We start from the raw sequence: 12,330 nt of genomic DNA, 5'->3' as shown, positions 1-12,330 counted from the left end.
ACACATAAACAAAAAAAGTATATATATATGTAGTTCATTTTTAAGGGTGTTCTAAAATGTAATGCTTATTGCCATTTATTAAATAGTAATCAAAAATATTAAAATTTTATATTAAATTTATATTTTGTTAAATAAATAATATCCGAAGAATATGTCGGTTGGTACGCTTAAAATGGAAAAATCACAGGAAATCAGCATAAATTTGTGGGTGCGCGTGCGTGATGTAAAGTGTGAAAAAGTATTACGTTGAATCAGTGTCAGTGTAAACAGCCCAATGATATAGTTTGATAACACACCTTATTCAGAATATTTTAAACATAATGCCCTGTTAAAAGGCAGCTAAACAAATTCAAAACTCAAACCGAAAAAGCAAACAAAAATAAATTATATCTTTGCCTTCTTCCCAATTTCTTTTTTTTTCAAAAGCAAACAGAGAAACTTTTTTTGAAAATAACTCAATGACTTCTTTCCCTTCTCCCATAAATCTTTAAAATCTAGGAAAAATGAAAGTCATCATTGAGGAGAAAGTAGAAAAATAGCTCATGCCTGGGGAAAAAATGTAAAGCGACCTAAAAGATCTCTTTGGGCACTGAAAACGAAATTTAAAATTGAAGAGAAAAAATGGCAACCTTAATAAAAAATGGCCTAACTTTTAATCTGGTTCTTTTGTAGTTTTTCAAAATAATATTAAATCATCAAGCAGTCTTGGCCTCGTTACTTTAACAACAAAACAGCACTTTTTTTTCATATAAAAAGCAATATTTTGCGCTCTTTTTTAGAAAAATATCTAACTCATTATTCCTATTTTAAGTTCGAAAAATATCTTGTTTGGATTTTATTAAAATAAGAAACGAATTTATTTTCAGATTTTTTTGTTTGCTTTTTTGAGACATCAATCTTCCTTTTTTTCTTAAACACGTACATTTAGTCTTGAATTTAAAATAAATTAAAGAAAAAATAATTAGTAGCTAGATTTATCAACGTTTTAAATTATTTGATCGATAATCTAAATTTACAACAACTCTATTAATTAAATGTAAACTTTTTTTGTATTCTTTATTAAATAATTAATATTTGAAAGTGTATTAACAAGCTTCAATCGGTCTTAATACAGCAAAACAATAGTTAGTTAGTTGACACTAGTACATATATTTTTGAATTTTGAATTCATGACAAAAATTTGTTTCAATCAGGTTTGTAAATTCGAAAACGATAGGGTATACTTTATGTCATGTAGACTAAGGGAAAAAACGTGAATAGGGCGCAAATGAAAGTTTGTAAACATTTTACCAGAAACTCTAATCATGCATTTCCTGTTTCGATTTATAATAAAAAATTTAATACGCGTTCTATAAAAGTTATTAATTATAATTTTAAATATTTAAAGCAATAAATATGCTTAAAAATATCTACTACTACTTTTACTATAATAACTGCATTTATTCAAAAGCAGATTATACTTTTTGCATAACTAGTCCATACATCATCTAACCATGGCCAGCACCTGACCCCATTTTTTTTCAATGCTCCACAGAGATGTCCAAGTCAGAAGCTGAACTATATCATTGATTTGAATAAATCACTCAATCGTTTGCACCATTCCTATTGGAACGTTCCTTTTCACATCCGAATGGAATCTTATTTCTATTGGTTGCTATCTGTTACTTATTGATCATTGATGGATTGCCAGTGAACAGATAAGTGAAGTGATGACAGCTAAGACGTCTCTAACTTTCATTTATACGTCTTACTCTGGTATTCCTACCCCGATCAGACGACGTGGAGAGCGCCTGAGCCGGTAACCCTCTCTCCAAACTTCCACACCGCAACCAACTAGAGGACATTCAGCCACAACAGATATAACGAATACCACAATCGAACTCATGACCCCTTAACAGACAGTGACACCCGAGGACTTTCATTAACTTAATACGTAAAATATTTCGTAGAATATATTTTTGAAAAACAAATACATGTAAATTTATAAATTCTATATTCATTCAACATACTGTTGATTATTTAAATTTAGATTAATAAACTTTTAGTGACTTACATTTTAAATAGCGCGATTTATTTCTGTATATTGTTTGCTCTGTATATTTTGTATATTTTGTATATTTTGTATATTTCTGTATATTTTGACTTTCACTGTTCAATCCAAACATTTACTTTTAAAAAAAAAATTAAGACACTACGAATTCTACGTACAAAATTTTTCAATGGAAAACATTACTAAAATCTTATCTATTTTAATATTATTTAAAATTTTGAATTCTTTACGAAACTCGCAAAAAAAATTCGATATCAAAATTATTTACGTTCTTAAAGACACGAATAAAAAACTTCTTCAAAATATTTTAAACACAAATATTGCATTATTTACCTTATTGCATTATACTCCTCACGTTTTTGTTCTATGTCTGTCAAAAAGAAGAAGAAAATATTTTCTTTTAGCCTATGTAGAAGAAAAACATTGTTTTTAAATATTTTATTTCATATCATAATTTTCTTCCTTTTAATAATTTTTTGTGAAGGAAATGAATCAAAATTACGACTGATGATAAATATCTTTTGCCGATAATATGTCAGTAAATCTGCTTTTAGCAATTAGACAATGATTGAAATTAGCGTTGCCATCTAGTATAACGCTCTGACAAAAATTTGAACAAAAGAATGCTATTTAAACGGTGGAAAATTTTGATAGACAATAAATTCTCTTCTAGGATTAATCCTGCTAAAAGTGTTTCGGTAATAATTTAAACTTGCATTGCCATCAAGCCCATTGCTCTAAATGAGATTTGAGCACTCTAGTTAATCTAAGAATGGTAAAAATTGTGATTGAGGATAAATTTTATTAGGCAATTATCTGGCAATAAATTCTTCCTACAGGTGAATGATTAAATATGTATTGTCACCTGGGAATAGGCTCTAATAAAGATTTAAGTACTCTAGCTAGTTGGATATTGATCCGAATGGTGTTTAAAAAATTACATCGCTGCAGGTGAGAATGTGAGCTAAGCAAAACGTTGTAAGAAAACTATTACATAAAAGTAAACAGTTGATGGGCTGATTCATAGACAATTTTCGATACGAATAATGAGTATTTAGCTACTATTACAATAAAATAAGAACCCTAAATGTAGAGTTGGTAAGCCCAAACATTTTCAAATCAATAGTTTATAAATTGTCAGCAGTTTACTAAAGAAAAAACAAAGTTTAAATAAATGAAGAAAAAAAAGAAACGTGTTAACAAACTATAGTTTCTTGAAACAATCTTAAAATATTGTATAATTTCAAATGTATTGATTTGTTACACATATTTTATTGATATTAGAAAAAGAATATTATGCAAAAAAACGAATGCTATCTTTTTCGAATTTTATGCAAAAAATGCTCCATGCATAAGAAATAAAAATAAATCGATGTATAAATAAATATATGAAGGTTTCTAAGGAGAAAAAGATCAAAAATACAGATTTTTCTATCTACAAGCAAAAAATATCGAAAGGAGAAGTCCAACTCTTCGAATGCGCTGCTAACTGCTCAGTGCAGTATGCTATACTAGAAAAACAACTTACAGGGTGAGCATCATACTCAGATTTAGCGAAACATCATATGTACTAAGATTCAGCATAAGCACATAAGAAGCAAAGTGACAGTCAAGAGGTTTGTCAGCTGTAAATTGGCTGCTGGACAACGGCTACCCTGCCTCCCGCCAACCACCATTTAATTTTTCTTCTTCTTTTTTTTCAATGTCAAATTGGGTTGGCAGTTTTAATCAATATGGCAATAAATGTATTCTCAAAGATATATCTTAATTAATATCTTAATTATATCTTTGGGGAACTGGTTTACATTATGTCTATGGAAGTTAGCCTTTTTCACCTATGTATACTCTTTGCTATAGGTTCGAAATTTAAATCCTGACTTCAAATTTACCATTTTTTCAATGTAAATAACATGGCTGATATTAAAAATGAAAAATAGTGAATAAATCAATAGAAATAGGGAAGCTTTAAGCAGGTAAAGAAATAGAAAAATGAAGTCTAGAAGGTATTAATACTAGTTTTTATTATATTTTGAATTGAAATTTTAATTGTGTATAAAAATTTACTGCATACAAATATTACTGTGTCTGCAAAAAAATAAAGGTATACAAGTGTTATTACAATTTAAAAATTTGACTGTAATATTTTATCAGAATATGTGTGTGCAATATTTCTTCAAGAAAGTATAAGAAAACTCTTAAATATTTAAAAACTGCTTACGATATTTATTCTTTTTTTAGAAGCAATAGTTAGCCGTTATTGTATAAACACTGTAAATACTATATGAATAATACTATAAAGTAAACTTAAAATTTTTTATTTTAAATTTACCATTATTATTATTATTTAAACCATTTCGGCTGCATTTTAAAAACATTAATTCTTTATAATTTTGTTCATTGGTGATATTGATTTTTGCTTTTCAAAAATTTAGTTACAAGTTCATGAATAATTTTAAAATATTATTTTAGAATTTTGAAACAATAACAATTGGTCCTCAATCGCATAAAATGAATATTTTACAAAAAATTACATGAAACTTGATGTATTTTAACATTTTATTTTAAAAATATTGATACGCGATTTAGTTTGCTTATTTCTCTAAATTAACATTTTCAATACCGCAAGGCAACAAATAACAAAGGCCAAACCACAAAAACACATAAACAAAAAAAGTTTTAATAACCGAAGAGTAATATGAACAGCCAAATTTTCAATAGTCCCCCATGCATTACCGAGTGCCGGAACCTTCGACAGTCGAAAAAAAATCAAGTTTTCGACTGACAGAGATCCAAATTTTAAATTGCCATCAACCATATTATACCCGATACAATAAAATTAAATGAAAATAATTTTCTTTCTGTCTATGTAGAAAGTCCTGCTGTGAACTGATCGTAAAAACTCGGTTCCCAGTTTGCGCCTCATTGACTGCGATCATTGAACGGTTACCACTTTGATCTGCCTACGAAAGAACTGAGGATCTGCGGTATTTGTACTCGTTAAAATGTTCTACCGTAAAGTGCTCGACTTCGCGCACAGGTCATTGGGCAACGAAAACATAGAAGCCAACCGTTCTGAGGAGGATCAAAATTGGGATGGCATATCTTCGGATCATCCTCAAAAATTTTTCCCAGGCGGTCGCCAATAGCCCATGGGGCAGTTGTAGCGCAACGTTAATGAAGTACCTATCTGTCTTTGTAGAAAACTCATAATCACATTCAACACAGAAAGCAATGTGTAATAAAAGCAATCGCATCTCAATATTCTTGCTCAAGATAAAAACTCTAAGTTCATGGACTTATTTGTCACATTCATATTTGTAAGCACTAAATTAGAAAGCATTTAGCGTTGTAGATTTTTATTTATTTATTGTTAAACTCACATATGCTAGCTCATGAGTACGGTTTATAAATCTAAGTTCTTTGTTAAGTGAAAACAAATAGTATAAGTTAGAGAAGGACATCACAAAATTCTATTCAGTGTTATTGCGAGATTCGAATCTGCTACCTAATCGCCACAGTAGTAGCTATATCTTACGTCGCACTAGAGCTATATAATAGTTTTGAAAAGTGAATTCAAATACAGTATCGAGTACAGTAAACGAAACTGAATTTTCATCATTATTTTTAATAAAAATGTCATGGTCTCAAAAACATGCACGCGAAAGAAAATTATTAGTTTTTTCTAGCACAAGTTCTTAAGTACAAATCGCATCAATGTATGTAAAAATTCCAATAAAGTTGAAAGTAATAATATCATCAATAATTATGAATGAAAATTTAACTAAAATAGAAAATATTTTTCATTTTAAGGAATAGAAAAATATGGATTTAAAATTGCTGTCCTGAGGCAGGCCTTAAATTTGTTTAAGGTAAGATTCTCTGTTAAATATAAAGTTCTTCGAAATACAGAAATTAAGAAGGCTTTCTCAGAATTCAATACCTATATCTATTAGGTGTTTGAAAACATATTAGTATTGCATGATAAATTCCTCATTAGGGCGTTAATCTTTAATTTCATTAAGAGGTAAACTTGTGAAAAAAAATTTAAACTCATAATTTCTTATTGGGGAGATAAATTAGTAAAATTTGCAACATTTTTATCATTTTAATCTACAAAATTTTTAGAATCCACGCATTGTCCACTTCTAAAATATGATTAATAATAATGTTGAGAAAACACTAAATAAGAGCGGTTTCGTTTAAATAGGCCTTAATGATACCTTCTATATTGAATGTGACTAAGAATTTTCTACAAAAATGGCACAATTATCTTTTTATTTTCCTGTGGCAAGACAAATTATATTAGTACTATTAAAATTACCGACTCTTTTGGTAAAATTCCCTGTGCGCAAAAGTTGCAATTACAAAGAACACATAATATAAAATAATAACACAAAAAAAGAATACAATAAACAAAAAAGTGAAAAGAAATGTCATTTAAAAAAAATTTTAATGAAGGGAAAAAAAATTTCAGAATTTTGAAAAAAATTAACAAGTGTGAATTAATAACAAAAAGCAATTATCTATTCATCAACTCGTACGATTATGTCTGCAAAAACTAGAGCTTTCAGATATTGTATTAATATAGTTAAAGTACAGTATATCACTAAAATGATTGTGAGATACACTAATGTTCTGATATAATGATGGAGACAAGAATCTGAATCCGACGAGAAAAAGTCATATTCATTTATAAAACTAATGCTTTTGTGTCTGCTTTGTTAACTCAAAATATCGCCAATGTAAATTAATTAGCATATTTAAAACTAGAACCACGAGCTATTAAGATTGCATCTTAGTACGTGATAGTCCAATCACTCCATTAAACGTTATAAAGATGTTTTGTTCTTCATTATGCGAACATTTAAAATATATTTCTTTCATGGAATTGTTACGTAATGTGTAGAACAATTATCAATCTTCGTAATAATTTAATGAACTTACATCATTTCAAAACCTTGAGAAAATCATAAAGTATTGTTATCTCGGAAGCTCAAGGACACAAAATCTGGTGAAGCATATTAAAAATAGTAAATTTATACGCACATAGAAAACAATGAGTGATTAACAGTTCTTTAATTCATTTGCAATCTACCTCTCTATGCGTATATATATAAATTATTAAAATTAAAAGAAAACAGTAAAAGTAAAAATTAATTTTCTTAAAAAGTTATAAATAACTGCTTCTGAGCTGTAACTACACAGAACCCTTGATACACGATAATCGCACTAAGAAAACAAGAAAAAAAACAGAAAACAAAAAGGAAAAAGGAATGAAATAAAAAATAATAATCAATTTTTAATGAGAGAGGAATAATTATTTTTTTTAGGAAGAGCTAAAAAATTTAAATTAATTTTAAAAAAAAATTAAGTTTTGTGTGAATCTGTACTTTTTCGAGGTAAATTTATTTTATTTTTTTAAAAAAATTTAATTCTTTTTTTAAATTTATTTGTTTTACTTAAAATTTTCATTCTTCTTCTATTAAAGACGTTTTAATGTCTCCTCCTTTATAATAATATCTATATATAAAACTAACTAACTCAGTGGCGCGACAGCCCATTAAGAGGGCCAAGGCCGACTGTGCCCATCTCAGTTTTCTTGACCTTGGGCTCTGGGGTGCAAGAGCATATGTTCCGGTCAGGTGGTCAGCCGAACGCGGAACCCCCAGTGTTAGTTCCCAAGCATGCTTGGTACTCATTTTATCGACCCACTGAAGGGATGAAAGGCTGAGTCGGCCTTGCCCGGCCCAAGGATCGAACCAAGGACCTGTGGCACGGCAGCGCGAAATATCTATATATGTATATATATATAAAATCTTTCGTTTTTTTCAAAGTTGTAGAGAAAGTTCAATTTCAGTAGTTTTCATTTCTTATATATAGCTTTTATTTATTATAAAGGAATATAAACAATATTCTTTAAAAAAATTTATGAATAGTGCGTCGCAATGCCAACCGTTAATACGAATGCTTCTTGATATAACTAATAAGTAAAAGGAGAAAAAATTAAACAGAAACCGTGCACCCTCGATCCCTTCGCAGGGTGATCAGGCTGACCAATCTCTACTTAAAACTATTTTATTTATTTATTTTTGACAATTGTTTTTATTTCTTTTAAATTACATTATTAGTGTAAATCATCATTTACTATAGACTTGACATTTCCCAAGTTGCAAAATGAAGTTTATTTTTGGTGAAACAAGTCAATTTTTGATCCGGATACAGTTTAATATACTTCAATAATTTTGATACCCAGGAAGAAAAGAAATTTCTAAAAAAATTAAATCTTCCTATAGTTTTTCGATACCTCAAAATCCGCTTCTATTTTAGTTTATTGTTTTCATTTATGAGTTCTATGTTTCATTTAGGAAACGTTGCAGGATACGAATATTTAATATTCAGATGAATTGCATAAATTTTTAAAATCTAATATTTACAGTAGAATCTCAAAAATATTAAACAAAGAAAAAAATATTTCGAATTTTTGTATAGATTACTTCCCTGTCTTCCTACTACATATTTTGNGGAAAATCTTTTTAATAATCTATATGAAAATCAGAATTTTAAAAAAGCGAAACTAAATTATGTAAAATTTTTATAATTATACTAACCTATTACTGATGCATGTTTTCATGCTAAAACAAATGCAATTCTGTTTTTTGTTTCAAAAAATCCTTTTAATAATCTATAGGAAAACTGGAATACTAATAATTAAAAAAAACTAATTATTCATAAATATTTTATATGGTTGTAATGCCTTGTTGTTTTTATATGGTTATTAGTTATAAGATCCTATTTGTTTGCACGTTAGAACAAATAAAAAATTCAGTTTTTTCATTTGCAGCTGAAAATCTTTAAATGATGCGCATGAAAATCAGAATAAAAACAAATTAAAAGTGAATTGTTTAAAAACGTTTTATATGCTCTAAATACACTACTATTTTTATATAGTGACAATATCATGTGCTTAAATAAATAGAAACTTTTTTTGCAACGAGAAATATTTTAAATAATCTATTTGAATTAACAAAAAATAAAAAATTTTAAATAATTTTAATACAGTTATAATACCTTATATGTTAACACGCTAGAATAAGTATGGCTCCGTTTTTTTGCAGCGAAAAATCCTGTCAATAGTATTTGTGGAAATCCGAATCAAATCATGAAAAGATATTTTTATATAGTTAAACCTCCATTTTTACTATTACATGTTTACTTATTAGAATAACTAACTATTCCATTTTTTTCTGCATTAAAAAATCCTTTAAATAATCCATATGAAAATCAGAGTATGAAAGAATTTTGGACACTCACTTCGTCCTTCAGAAACCAAATCACTTGCAAAATATTCAGAATTTGATTAGCTAATTCTCCAAAATGCACCACACACTCCTGTATTCTGCGCTGGAGAAAAGTTTTGCACCGGACCCTAAGGACGGAGCTTGCTCCACAAACATTCGATCTTTGTTACATAAGGTCCCACATGCGAGTTGCGGTGTTCCTTCGAGAAAAATCGTCTGGTTATAAACAGTTCCTAGAACTCACACACAAGAACAAATCAAAACCTACTCGGCAGACAATTCTCACATTTTGCACTTAAACTGTAAATACGCTTTTCCTGTATAATGTTTCCCCAGCCGCGCTTGTCCAGTTTTGCAGCCGTAAGTTGTTTTTCACCACTGGGCTACTGACAATATCCACGGTGAGGCTTCCTGGGAACCTTCACGCAAAAATCGATAGTGCCTCCATCTATTGTTGAAAGCGGAAACTTTGTCCCAGCGAAACATAAAAGAAAGCTGCAATCACCTTCGCATTTTTAATGAGAAAACAGCGTGATTTTGACTGAATAATGTTGAAGCAGTTTTAATGATTACTCTTTATTTCTAATTTTTTTATATTTTAATGTGAAGTAAAAAAAGCATTTTTTTCTTTAAAAAAAATTACTCGATGTTAATTTAATCTCATTATTTTTCTAAACTATAGTAAATCTCTTATCTAAATTTAAATACTTCTTAAGAAAAAAATTTAAGTATCTTTAATATGTGCTTAATAAAATATGGATTTTTCTCTGTTTATTTTTTTAATGCTAGCAATATTTTTAAAAAAAATTGCTAACAGTTTGTAAACAAAGTAACTTAAAAGTATTTTTCCGATCAAAAAATTTTAAAAATGAATCATTATTTTTTAAATAAATATTAAGCTAGTGGATATCATTCCCTTCTCGCTACCCTCAATAACCCCCAAAACTGCGTTCGTTGTTCCTTTCAGACTGAATTGCAATATGAGATCTTTCTTTGATGGTTATTGGATACTTGTATATTTTAGTCCAGCTTCATATATATACTGGTATAGCTCGTTCACCAGGAGTTGGCACTTGGCTCCGACTTCATCACGTGGTATACGACGATACTATTTCGCTATTTTTGGGAGAAGGTTGTGAGCAATTCTGAACAATGTTGCTATTTGGCGATCATTTGGCAAAAATATTTATTTCGCAAACTTCGTGTGCATTTTTTTAACAATAAATATTTCATAAATTTGATGATATTTGCACCATTTTTTATGATATTTCTTTCTTTTGAGTGAATTGTTTGTCCTTTATGACATTTCGCTGGGAGAACAGCAGTTTTTAAATTTAAACTATATTTAATTAGCAAGTGTAACAAAAGGTTTAATAGTAGATGATAAAGCAAAGTAAGTGACTGAAAAAGAATTCACTTTTTGCGTTTGGCGCAAATTAAGGGTTGTCTCAATTTCAACAACGGAGATGTTTCTCTTCTAACTCCTGCGCTGAAATGAACTCTGCGGTGGAGCCAAGTCTCAACTTCTGGTGAACGAACTATACTCTTCTTTTAGATTAAGTTCTAAAATTATGCAATGCATGCATCTGATTGAACTTTTAATTTATAAACAGTTAATTTAATTAAGATACATTACAATTTGCTTTATTAACACTGCAATGCTACTTGGAAGTTTCATTTAGAACAAATAAATTATGAAATTTCCCTGCGTGCACGATTATAAACGCCAATATTTGCAGAAATAACAGACTTAAATCCCTTATTCCAATATAAACTTGTAAAATGTATGAAAAAAACAAAGAAAAAGATAAAAAAAATAAGAGCTAACAGAAAAAAAATGGGTCTAAATAATTCTTTGAAGAGTTCTAAACGCATCGGATAGCTCAACTTATGGTATCTGTATTAATCTTTTTTGGCTGCCGTTTATTCCCATACATTTGTGGGTTCTTAGTAAATTCAAGGAATGGCTTTAAACTCTTTTCAATTTAATAATATACTCTTTTAATTAATACTCTTTCCAATTTACTAGCTCAAGTTTGAGAAAGAAAAAAAGCAAGAATATATATCCAGCGTTATAGCAGCAATTTAATAAAATTTTGATTTAAATTTTAAATTGTGCAAAAAGGTGATTGACAAAATTAATTGGAAAGTTATAGCTTTGAAATCTTCCACTTCCAAGGTAAAGTTAGTTTTGTTGCTACGGATTCTTTTAAATCTGATAATTTGAGAAATAATCATACCTCTGAGCATCTTGAAACTAATGCAAGTGAAATATTTTTGTAGACTGAGTATCTCAAACTTGAAGTCTTTACGTTTAAAGTATACAGAGATAGTGGGCTCCTGGCCCAATACTACACGTAAGTCTAAAAGGTTTAGCAATATCATCATCTCTAGTTTTAACAAGATTTGAAAAATTTGGATAAATTGAATGATTAAATGATTAAATTGAATGATGTAACCTCAGGAAAGTTAATGCAGAAAATGTCCTCATTTTCAACATAAAAAGCTGTGATTTATCTCATTATGTAGGTGTTTCTCACAGTAAATTAAAAATAAGCCAACCATAGCTGAACTAAAATTGTGTCCCATGGAAATACCGTAATTTGTAGGAGTGAAAAACAGTAACTATTAATGTAGTTGTCATACAGACAAAATTTTAAAAGAGTTAGAAATTTATCAATACAATATTTAATTTATGCAGAGGCAAATTGAACTAGATTATAAAATTGCTGATAATAAATGCTCGAGAGGCAAGATAGCAAAAAGATTGGCAAAATCAAGCAAAAAAAGTATTCATAGAAGTGATATCATTACAAGTTTCAATCACCTCCTATAGTTTTTGCTGTTCACCACGTCGCTATAATGAAACCCGACAATTTTTCGTTAAGTTTTTATCATATTTTTTTATTATTTCTATCTTTTTGTTACAATGTATAACTTCTAAGTACTTTCTAAATGCTAGTTTCTAATATATGTATATAT

At 28.8% G+C, this 12,330-nt stretch overlaps 1 protein-coding gene across 2 annotated transcripts in view; it reads right to left on the bottom strand.

The window, feature by feature from the left end:
• LOC107447225 (sodium/calcium exchanger 3) overlaps nt 1-9,751 on the bottom strand; it is a 252,259-nt gene extending 242,508 nt beyond the window's left edge. The window contains exons 1-2 of one of the 2 annotated variants that reach the window (XM_043039409.2): nt 9,635-9,751; nt 9,362-9,548 (exon numbers count right to left, since the gene is read on the bottom strand). The gene's annotated coding sequence lies outside the window, so the exon portion shown is untranslated. Of the gene's footprint in view, nt 1-9,361 lie in introns of both variants that reach the window. The other variant, XM_071178742.1, reaches the window with a different exon arrangement.
• Between the last annotated feature and the right edge of the window lie 2,579 nt (nt 9,752-12,330).

Source organism: Parasteatoda tepidariorum, chromosome 3 (genome assembly GCF_043381705.1).
Source record: "Parasteatoda tepidariorum isolate YZ-2023 chromosome 3, CAS_Ptep_4.0, whole genome shotgun sequence".
Classification (NCBI taxonomy): domain Eukaryota; kingdom Metazoa; phylum Arthropoda; class Arachnida; order Araneae; family Theridiidae; genus Parasteatoda; species Parasteatoda tepidariorum.
Note: the sequence above shows the minus strand (reverse complement) of the source record. Positions and strands in the feature narration are given on the sequence as shown.